This window comes from Antennarius striatus, chromosome 22 (assembly GCF_040054535.1).
Source record: "Antennarius striatus isolate MH-2024 chromosome 22, ASM4005453v1, whole genome shotgun sequence".
Lineage (NCBI taxonomy): Eukaryota > Metazoa > Chordata > Actinopteri > Lophiiformes > Antennariidae > Antennarius > Antennarius striatus.
Window position 1 is genome coordinate 2,868,129 of NC_090797.1, and position 12,187 is coordinate 2,880,315.

Consider the following 12,187-nt stretch of genomic DNA (forward strand, 5'->3'; position numbering starts at 1 on the left):
ACAAAAAAAAAATTTCATTGACCCGCCGGTCAACAAAAAATAATTTTCTTTGACCCGCCGGTCAACAAAAAAAAAAAAATTTCATTGACCCGCCGGTCAACAAAAAAAAAAAATCATTGACCCGCCGGTCAACAAAAAACATTATTTCCTTTGACCCGCCAGTCAACAAAAAAAAAAAAATTTCATTGACCCGCTGGTCAACAAAAAAAAAAATTTCATTGACCCGCCGGTCAACAAAAAAAATAATTTTCTTTGACCCGCCGGTCAACAAAAAAAAATTTTCATTGACCCGCCGGTCGACAAAAAAAATTATTTTACTTGACCCACTGGACAACAACAATAAAAAAATGTGTTGACTCGCCGGTCAACCAAATAAAAAATTTGTTGACCCGCCGGTCAACAAAAAATAAAAAATTTCGTTGACCCACCGTTCAAGAACAAAAAGAACCAGCAGAGAGCTCGGGTTGGGTCGTGAACATTTCTCAGGAAACAGCCTGAAAAATGATGGAAGTGGTGAGATTTGAACCTATAACATCTGAACACCTGCTCAGCTCTTTAACAGACGGAGCTTCCTGTCTCCACAGACAGAAAGAGTGTGTTTGAGCATTTCACATTTTCATGTGACCCAGGAACTTAAAGAAAATGCTCCGTGCTGGGATTTGATGCTAAGTGCTTTGACAAACACCTGTTGGTTAAAGATGATCATACTGAGCTACTCAGGAGCTCTGGCAAGTTTGTTTGGATGTTTTATTCATTGTTCACAACATTGACCCGCCGGTCAACAAAAAAAAAAAAATTTCATTGACCCGCCGGTCAAAAAAAAAAAAAAATTTCTTTGACCCGCCGGTCAACAAAAAAAAAAAAATTTCATTGACCCGCCGGTCAACAGAAATAAAAAATTTCTTTGACCCGCCGGTCAACAAAAAAAAAAAAAAATCATTGACCCGCCAGTCAACAAAAATAAAAAATTCATTGACCCGCCGGTCAACAAAAAACAAAAAAATCATTGACCCGCCGGTCAACAAAAAAAAAAAATTTCATTGACCCGCCGGTCAACGAAATAAAAAATTCATTGACCCGCCGGTCAACAGAAAAAATGATTTTCTTTTACCCGCCGGTCAACAAAAAAAAAAAATTTCATTGACCCGCCGGTCAACAAAAAAAAAAAATTCATTGACCCGCCGGTCAACAAAAAACATTATTTCCTTTGACCCGCCGGTCAACACAAAAAAAAATTTCATTGACCCGCCGGTCAACAAAAAAGAAAATTTCATTGACCCGCCGGTCAACAGAAAAATTATTTTCTTTGACCCGCCGGTCAACCACATGAAAAATTTTTTGACCCGCCGGTCAACAAAAAAAAAAAAATTTCGTTGACCCACCGTTCAAGAAAAAAAAGAACCAGCAGAGAGCTCGGGTTAGGTCGTGAACATTTCTCAGGAAACAGCCTGAAAAATGATGGAAGTGGTGGGATTTGAACCTATAACATCTGAACACCTGCTCAGCTCTTTAACAGACTGAGCTTCCTGTCTCCACAGACAGAAAGTGTGTGTTTGAGCATTTCACATTTTCATGTGACCAAGGAACTTAAAGAAAATGCTCCATGCTGGGATTTGATCCTAAGTCCTTTGACAAACACCTGTTGGTTAAAGATGATCATACTGAGCTACTCAGGAGCTCTGGCAAGTTTGTTTGGATGTTTTATTCATTGTTCACAACATTGACCCGCCGGTCAACAAAAAAAAAATTTCATTGACATGCCGGTCAACAAAAAAAAAAAAAATTTCATTGACCCGCCGGTCAACAAAAAAAAAATTTCATTGACCCGCCGGTCAACAAAAAATAATTTTCTTTGACCCGCCGGTCAACAAAAAAAAAAAAATTTCATTGACCCGCCGGTCAACAAAAAAAAAAAATCATTGACCCGCCGGTCAACAAAAAACATTATTTCCTTTGACCCGCCAGTCAACAAAAAAAAAAAAATTTCATTGACCCGCTGGTCAACAAAAAAAAAAATTTCATTGACCTGCCGGTCAACAAAAAAAATAATTTTCTTTGACCCGCCGGTCAACAAAAAAAAATTTTCATTGACCCGCCGGTCGACAAAAAAAATTATTTTACTTGACCCACTGGACAACAACAATAAAAAAATGTGTTGACTCGCCGGTCAACCAAATAAAAAATTTGTTGACCCGCCGGTCAACAAAAAATAAAAAATTTCGTTGACCCACCGTTCAAGAACAAAAAGAACCAGCAGAGAGCTCGGGTTGGGTCGTGAACATTTCTCAGGAAACAGCCTGAAAAATGATGGAAGTGGTGAGATTTGAACCTATAACATCTGAACACCTGCTCAGCTCTTTAACAGACGGAGCTTCCTGTCTCCACAGACAGAAAGAGTGTGTTTGAGCATTTCACATTTTCATGTGACCCAGGAACTTAAAGAAAATGCTCCGTGCTGGGATTTGATGCTAAGTGCTTTGACAAACACCTGTTGGTTAAAGATGATCATACTGAGCTACTCAGGAGCTCTGGCAAGTTTGTTTGGATGTTTTATTCATTGTTCACAACATTGACCCGCCGGTCAACAAAAAAAAAAAAATTTCATTGACCCGCCGGTCAAAAAAAAAAAAAAATTTCTTTGACCCGCCGGTCAACAAAAAAAAAAAAATTTCATTGACCCGCCGGTCAACAGAAATAAAAAATTTCTTTGACCCGCCGGTCAACAAAAAAAAAAAAAAATCATTGACCCGCCAGTCAACAAAAATAAAAAATTCATTGACCCGCCGGTCAACAAAAAACAAAAAAATCATTGACCCGCCGGTCAACAAAAAAAAAAAATTTCATTGACCCGCCGGTCAACGAAATAAAAAATTCATTGACCCGCCGGTCAACAGAAAAAATGATTTTCTTTTACCCGCCGGTCAACAAAAAAAAAAAATTTCATTGACCCGCCGGTCAACAAAAAAAAAAAATTCATTGACCCGCCGGTCAACAAAAAACATTATTTCCTTTGACCCGCCGGTCAACACAAAAAAAAATTTCATTGACCCGCCGGTCAACAAAAAAGAAAATTTCATTGACCCGCCGGTCAACAAAAAAAAAAAAATTTCATTGACCCGCCGGTCAAAGAAAAAAAAATTTCATTGACCCGCCGGTCAACAAAAATGAAAAATTTCATTGACCCGCCGGTCGACAAAAGAAAAAAATTTCATTGACCCGCCGATCAACAAAAAAAAATGCATTGACCCGCCGGTCGAAAAAAAAACAAAATTTCATTGACCCGCCGGTCAACAAAAAAAAAAATTTCATTGACCCGCCGGTCAACAAAAATAAGAAAAATTATTGACCCGCCGGTCAACAAAAAAAAAAATTTCATTGACCCGCCGGTCAACAAAAAAAAAAAATTTCATTGACCCCCCGGTCGACAAAAAAAAAATTTCATTGACCCGCCGGTCAACCACATGAAAAATTTGTTGACCCGCCGGTCAACAAAAAAAAAAAAAATTTCATTGACCCGCCGGTCAACAAACAAAAAAAATTGGTTGACCCGCCGGTCAACAAAAAACATTATTTCCTTTGACACGCCGGTCAACAAAAAAAAAAAAATTTCATTGACCCGCTGGTCAACAAAAATAAAAAATTTTGTTGACCCGCCGGTCGACAAAAAAAAAAAATTTCGTTGACCCGCCGGTCAACACAAAAAAAAATTTCATTGACCCACCGGTCAACAAAAAAGAAAATTTCATTGACCCGCCGGTCAACAAAAAAAAAATGTCATTGACCCGCCGGTCAAAAAAAAGAAAAATTTCATTGACCCGCCGGTCAACCAAAATAAAAAATTTCATTGACCCGCCGGTCGACAAAAGAAAAAAATTTCGTTGACCCGCCGGTCAACAAAGAAAAATGCATTGACCCGCCGGTCGAAAAAAAAAAAAATTAATTGACCCGCCGGTCAACCACATGAAAAATTTGTTGACTCGCCGGTCAACAAAAATAAGAAAAATTATTGACCCGCCGGTCAACAAAAAAAAAAAATTTCATTGACCCGCCGGTCAACAAAAATAAAAAATTTGTTGACCCGCCGGTCAACAAAAGAAAAAAATTTCGTTGACCCGCCGGTCAACAAAAAAAAATGCATTGACCCGCCGGTCGAAAAAAAACAAAATTTCATTGACCCGCCGGTCAACAAAAAAAAAAATTTAATTGACCCGCCGGTCAACCACATGAAAAATTTGTTGACCCACCGGTCAACGAAAAAAAAAATTCATTGACCCGCCGGTCAACAGAAAAATTATTTTCTTTGACCCGCCGGTCAACAAAAAAAAAAAAAATTTCATTGACCCGCCAGTCAACAAAAAAAAAAAAATTTCGTTGACCCACCGTTCAAGAAAAAAAAGAACCAGCAGAGAGCTCGGGTTGGGTCGTGAACATTTCTCAGGAAACAGCCTGAAAAATGATGGAAGTGGTGGGATTTGAACCTATAACATCTGAACACCTGCTCAGCTCTTTAACAGACTGAGCTTCCTGTCTCCACAGACAGAAAGTGTGTGTTTGAGCATTTCACATTTTCATGTGACCAAGGAACTTAAAGAAAATGCTCCATGCTGGGATTTGATCCTAAGTCCTTTGACAAACACCTGTTGGTTAAAGATGATCATACTGAGCTACTCAGGAGCTCTGGCAAGTTTGTTTGGATGTTTTATTCATTGTTCACAACATTGACCCGCCGGTCAACAAAAAAAAAATTTCATTGACATGCCGGTCAACAAAAAAAAAAAAAATTTCATTGACCCGCCGGTCAACAAAAAAAAAATTTCATTGACCCGCCGGTCAACAAAAAATAATTTTCTTTGACCCGCCGGTCAACAAAAAAAAAAAAATTTCATTGACCCGCCGGTCAACAAAAAAAAAAATCATTGACCCGCCGGTCAACAAAAAACATTATTTCCTTTGACCCGCCAGTCAACAAAAAAAAAAAAATTTCATTGACCCGCTGGTCAACAAAAAAAAAAATTTCATTGACCCGCCGGTCAACAAAAAAAATTTTCATTGACCCGCCGGTCGACAAAAAAAATTATTTTACTTGACCCACTGGACAACAACAATAAAAAAATGTGTTGACTCGCCGGTCAACCAAATAAAAAATGTGTTGACCCGCCGGTCAACAAAAAATAAAAAATTTCGTTGACCCACCGTTCAAGAACAAAAAGAACCAGCAGAGAGCTCGGGTTGGGTCGTGAACATTTCTCAGGAAACAGCCTGAAAAATGATGGAAGTGGTGAGATTTGAACCTATAACATCTGAACACCTGCTCAGCTCTTTATCAGACGGAGCTTCCTGTCTCCACAGACAGAAAGAGTGTGTTTGAGCATTTCACATTTTCATGTGACCAAGGAACTTAAAGAAAATGCTCCGTGCTGGGATTTGATCCTAAGTGCTTTGACAAACACCTGTTGGTTAAAGATGATCATACTGAGCTACTCAGGAGCTCTGGCAAGTTTGTTTGGATGTTTTATTCATTGTTCACAACATTGACCCGCCGGTCAACAAAAAAAAAAAAATTTCATTGACCCGCCGGTCAAAAAAAAAAAAAAATTTCTTTGACCCGCCGGTCAACAAAAAAAAAAAAATTTCATTGACCCGCCGGTCAACAGAAATAAAAAATTTCTTTGACCCGCCGGTCAACAAAAAAAAAAAAAAATCATTGACCCGCCAGTCAACAAAAATAAAAAATTCATTGACCCGCCGGTCAACAAAAAACAAAAAAATCATTGACCCGCCGGTCAACAAAAAAAAAAAATTTCATTGACCCGCCGGTCAACGAAATAAAAAATTCATTGACCCGCCGGTCAACAGAAAAAATGATTTTCTTTTACCCGCCGGTCAACAAAAAAAAAAAATTTCATTGACCCGCCGGTCAACAAAAAAAAAAAATTCATTGACCCGCCGGTCAACAAAAAACATTATTTCCTTTGACCCGCCGGTCAACACAAAAAAAAATTTCATTGACCCGCCGGTCAACAAAAAAGAAAATTTCATTGACCCGCCGGTCAACAAAAAAAAAAAAATTTCATTGACCCGCCGGTCAAAGAAAAAAAAATTTCATTGACCCGCCGGTCAACAAAAATGAAAAATTTCATTGACCCGCCGGTCGACAAAAGAAAAAAATTTCATTGACCCGCCGATCAACAAAAAAAAATGCATTGACCCGCCGGTCGAAAAAAAAACAAAATTTCATTGACCCGCCGGTCAACAAAAAAAAAAATTTCATTGACCCGCCGGTCAACAAAAATAAGAAAAATTATTGACCCGCCGGTCAACAAAAAAAAAAAATTTCATTGACCCGCCGGTCAACAAAAAAAAAAAATTTCATTGACCCCCCGGTCGACAAAAAAAAAATTTCATTGACCCGCCGGTCAACCACATGAAAAATTTGTTGACCCGCCGGTCAACAAAAAAAAAAAAAATTTCATTGACCCGCCGGTCAACAAACAAAAAAAATTGGTTGACCCGCCGGTCAACAAAAAACATTATTTCCTTTGACACGCCGGTCAACAAAAAAAAAAAAATTTCATTGACCCGCTGGTCAACAAAAATAAAAAATTTTGTTGACCCGCCGGTCGACAAAAAAAAAAAATTTCGTTGACCCGCCGGTCAACACAAAAAAAAATTTCATTGACCCACCGGTCAACAAAAAAGAAAATTTCATTGACCCGCCGGTCAACAAAAAAAAAATGTCATTGACCCGCCGGTCAAAAAAAAGAAAAATTTCATTGACCCGCCGGTCAACCAAAATAAAAAATTTCATTGACCCGCCGGTCGACAAAAGAAAAAAATTTCGTTGACCCGCCGGTCAACAAAGAAAAATGCATTGACCCGCCGGTCGAAAAAAAAAAAATTTAATTGACCCGCCGGTCAACCACATGAAAAATTTGTTGACCCGCCGGTCAACAAAAATAAGAAAAATTATTGACCCGCCGGTCAACAAAAAAAAAAAATTTCATTGACCCGCCGGTCAACAAAAATAAAAAATTTGTTGACCCGCCGGTCAACAAAAGAAAAAAATTTCGTTGACCTGCCGGTCAACAAAAAAAAATGCATTGACCCGCCGGTCGAAAAAAAACAAAATTTCATTGACCCGCCGGTCAACAAAAAAAAAAATTTAATTGACCCGCCAGTCAACCACATGAAAAATTTGTTGACCCACCGGTCAACGAAAAAAAAAATTCATTGACCCGCCGGTCAACAGAAAAATTATTTTCTTTGACCCGCCGGTCAACAAAAAAAAAAAAAATTTCATTGACCCGCCAGTCAACAAAAAAAAAAAAATTTCGTTGACCCACCGTTCAAGAAAAAAAAGAACCAGCAGAGAGCTCGGGTTGGGTCGTGAACATTTCTCAGGAAACAGCCTGAAAAATGATGGAAGTGGTGGGATTTGAACCTATAACATCTGAACACCTGCTCAGCTCTTTAACAGACTGAGCTTCCTGTCTCCACAGACAGAAAGTGTGTGTTTGAGCATTTCACATTTTCATGTGACCAAGGAACTTAAAGAAAATGCTCCATGCTGGGATTTGATCCTAAGTCCTTTGACAAACACCTGTTGGTTAAAGATGATCATACTGAGCTACTCAGGAGCTCTGGCAAGTTTGTTTGGATGTTTTATTCATTGTTCACAACATTGACCCGCCGGTCAACAAAAAAAAAATTTCATTGACATGCCGGTCAACAAAAAAAAAAAAAATTTCATTGACCCGCCGGTCAACAAAAAAAAAATTTCATTGACCCGCCGGTCAACAAAAAATAATTTTCTTTGACCCGCCGGTCAACAAAAAAAAAAAAATTTCATTGACCCGCCGGTCAACAAAAAAAAAAATCATTGACCCGCCGGTCAACAAAAAACATTATTTCCTTTGACCCGCCAGTCAACAAAAAAAAAAAAATTTCATTGACCCGCTGGTCAACAAAAAAAAAAATTTCATTGACCCGCCGGTCAACAAAAAAAATTTTCATTGACCCGCCGGTCGACAAAAAAAATTATTTTACTTGACCCACTGGACAACAACAATAAAAAAATGTGTTGACTCGCCGGTCAACCAAATAAAAAATGTGTTGACCCGCCGGTCAACAAAAAATAAAAAATTTCGTTGACCCACCGTTCAAGAACAAAAAGAACCAGCAGAGAGCTCGGGTTGGGTCGTGAACATTTCTCAGGAAACAGCCTGAAAAATGATGGAAGTGGTGAGATTTGAACCTATAACATCTGAACACCTGCTCAGCTCTTTATCAGACGGAGCTTCCTGTCTCCCCAGACAGAAAGAGTGTGTTTGAGCATTTCACATTTTCATGTGACCAAGGAACTTAAAGAAAATGCTCCGTGCTGGGATTTGATCCTAAGTGCTTTGACAAACACCTGTTGGTTAAAGATGATCATACTGAGCTACTCAGGAGCTCTGGCAAGTTTGTTTGGATGTTTTATTCATTGTTCACAACATTGACCCGCCGGTCAACAAAAAAAAAAAAATTTCATTGACCCGCCGGTCAAAAAAAAAATAAAAATTTCTTTGACCCGCCGGTCAACAAAAAAAAAAAAATTTCATTGACCCGCCGGTCAACAAAAATAAAAAATTTCTTTGACCCGCCGGTCAACAAAAAAAAAAAAAAATCATTGACCCGCCAGTCAACAAAAATAAAAAATTCATTGACCCGCCGGTCAACAAAAAACAAAAAAATCATTGACCCGCCGGTCAACAAAAAAAAAAAATTTCATTGACCCGCCGGTCAACGAAATAAAAAATTCATTGACCCGCCGGTCAACAGAAAAAATAATTTTCTTTTACCCGCCGGTCAACAAAAAAAAAAATTTCATTGACCCGCCGGTCAACAAAAAAAAAAAATTCATTGACCCGCCGGTCAACAAAAATAAAAAATTTCTTTGACCCGCCGGTCAACAAAAAAAAAAAAAAATCATTGACCCGCCAGTCAACAAAAATAAAAAATTCATTGACCCGCCGGTCAACAAAAAACAAAAAAATCATTGACCCGCCGGTCAACAAAAAAAAAAAATTTCATTGACCCGCCGGTCAACGAAAAAAAAAATTCATTGACCCGCCGGTCAACAGAAAAAATAATTTTCTTTGACCCGCCGGTCAACAGAAAAAAAAAAAATTTCATTGACCCGCCGGTCAACAGAAAAATTATTTTCTTTGACCCGCCGGTCAACAAAAAAAAAAAAAATTTCTTTGACCCGCCGGTCAACAAAAAAAAAAAATTTTCGTTGACCCACCGTTCAAGAAAAAAAAGAACCAGCAGAGAGCTCGGGTTGGGTCGTGAACATTTCTCAGGAAACAGCCTGAAAAATGATGGAAGTGGTGAGATTTGAACCTATAACATCTGAACACCTGCTCAGCTCTTTAACAGACTGAGCTTCCTGTCTCCACAGACAGAAAGTGTGTGTTTGAGCATTTCACATTTTCATGTGACAAAGGAACTTAAATAAAATGCTCCGTGCTGGGATTTGATCCTAAGTCCTTTGACAAACACCTGTTGGTTAAAGATGATCATACTGAGCTACTCAGGAGCTCTGGCAAGTTTGTTTGGATGTTTTATTCATTGTTCACAACATTGACCCGCCGGTCAACAAAAAAAAAAAAATTTAATTGACCCGCCGGTCAAAAAAAAAAAAAATTTCATTGACCCGCCGGTCAACAAAAATAAAAAATTTTATTGACCCGCCGGTCGACAAAAGAAAAAAATTTCGTTGACCTGCCGGTCAACAAAAAAAAATGCATTGACCCGCCGGTCAACGAAAAAAAAAATTCATTGACCCGCCGGTCAACAGAAAAAATAATTTTCTTTGACCCGCCGGTCAACAAAAAAAAAAAATTTCATTGACCCGCCGGTCAACAAAAAAAAAAAATTCATTGACCCGCCGGTCAACAAAAAAAAAAAAATTTCATTGACCCGCCGGTCAAAAAAAATAAAAAATTTCTTTGACCCGCCAGTCAACAAAAAAAAAATTATTTTCTTTGACCTACTGGACCAATACAATCAAAAAATGTGTTGACCCGCCGGTCAACCAAATAAAAATTTTGTTGACCCGCCGGTCAACAAAAAAAAAAAAAATTTCATTGACCCGCCGGTCAACAAAAAAATTAAAAATTATTGACCCACCAGTCAAAAGAAAAAAATTTCATTGACCCGCCGGTCAACAAAAAAAAAATTTGTTGACCCGCCGGTCAACAAAAAAAGGAAAAATTATTGACCCGCCAGTAAAAAAAAAAAATTTTCATTGACCCGCCGGTCAACAAAAAAAAAAATTCATTGACCCACCGGTCAACAAAAAAAAATTTTTTCATTGACCCGCCGGTCAACAGAAAAAATAATTTTGTTTGACCTGCCGGTCAAAAAAAAAATAATTTCATTGACCCGCCGGTCAACAAAAAAAAAAAAATTAATGAGCCGCCGGTCAACAAATAATTTTTTTTTTCAACCCTCTGACAAAAATATTTTGTGAAGTTTTGAACCCCTGGTGTGAAGGAAAAACATTTTTTAACAAAAAAAAATTTTTTTCTACTTGCCAGTGAACAAAAATACAATGGAACAACAGAATAATAAAGAATTTAAAAACCTGCTTCCATTTCCAATTTCCTATATTTGTGAAGCGGGATTTTTTTTTTTTTTTTTAGTAACCGGAACCAAAACTAAAATATGGACTAGACCGGAAGTCCGGAACAAACTTCCTGTGTCATTGTCTTCCGTTAGCACTAGGTGGGATGAGCTCGTTACAGAGAAACACACTCAGCGTTCCCACTGATTATTATAGAGCTGTCAGCTTAACGCATTAGATTCATTAATTACGGTGCAAACTAGCGCGCTGTAAAAATTAACGTATTTAATCGCGAGTGGCAAGACAAGCGTTTTAAATTTTGCCCATTGAGGGACCCGTAGGCTGCAGTGACGTCACTTCCTACCTCTGACACTAGTCAAACGCGGCTGACTGACAACAGAGATGGACGTGACACAGGAGAGCGAGGCAGTAAGTCAAACTTTATTCATAGAGTTGCTGAAAATTCCCAATGTTTTGCTATGTTATCGTAGCCGGTCATGTATCCTGTTCTCAGCAAGCTGCTCTTCCGGCAAACAGCAGGAGTGAGTGTCGGCACTTCGGCGACGCCCCTTGACTACCGTTAGGGGGCGTAGTACGGCCTGAATACTGTCTGAGGGTGCCCCTGGTGGCGTAGTGCAGCATGACTGCCGGCCAGACTGCCGGCTTTTTTTCAGCGATCTTGTTTTTAACCTATACTAATATTAATATTAGTCCATATACAAGGCGCATCGGATTATAAGGAGCACTACAGGATTATGAGAAAATTATAGGCTTTTAGGTACGCCTTATAGTGCAGAAAATACTGTACTGTCTGAGTTTGTTGACAACATATTGTAATGAGACAAATGTTTGTTGATTCTGTGGGACGTGAATTTCCTAAGCCTACGGGCTACTACCCGTCTGCCTTTGGTTTTTTTGGGCTTTTGTTGATATTGTAAATGTGATGAATCAGTGAGTTCTTTTATATTAACATGTCCGAAAAAAATTAGTAAAATAAATAATAATTAATAAATCTTCCACTGTATTTCCAGGTATTTCCCGGTTTTCCGGCTACCGAGACGCTTCCGGTCACTTCCGGTTCATTAAACAACCTCCGCTGGACCCGGAAATCCACCTGATTTGTTTTCTGGTGACGTCAGGGAACGGAACGACTGTCATCGCGGCTTGTTTCAGGGGAGCAAAACTTGGTGAAACACCTCTCGGCTCGGCTAAACTCGGGAATGTTCGTACCTGGAATATGATATTCCATAATTTTTCATAAATCAGTGAGAACCATTTCCTGTTGATATTGACGCAACCACCGATTTTTTTGTGTGTTAAACATTGCAATTTGCCCTAAGTGATGATTTTTTTCCATCTTGTTCATTGTGTTTTGACATGGCCCTTCACCACACAGTAAATAAATTCTCCGTCCTTTCTACAGGATCTTATAGGAGAGGACGCCCTCTACCGGAGCTTAACTGGAACTACTGGTGATTCTTGACCTCAGGGAATAAAACTTTAAAAGTCTAGTAAAACTGATGTAATATATAGAGCGGGATATTGGCATTAAATGGAATTCTAAATTATATTTAATCG

General features: G+C 38.6%; 1 long non-coding RNA gene across 2 annotated transcripts; it reads left to right on the top strand.

Moving 5' to 3' along the window:
• Positions 1–10,669: 10,669 nt before the first annotated feature.
• On the top strand, positions 10,670–12,168 carry LOC137589578 (uncharacterized). 2 transcript variants are annotated; one of them, XR_011034223.1, is made up of 3 exons: positions 10,670–11,038; positions 11,641–11,874; positions 12,033–12,168. It is a non-coding gene; the product is annotated as an uncharacterized lncRNA (long non-coding RNA). The 2 variants fall into 2 exon arrangements; XR_011034221.1 differs by having other exon boundaries at positions 11,641–11,831; positions 12,033–12,157.
• The last annotated feature ends 19 nt before the right edge of the window (positions 12,169–12,187 follow it).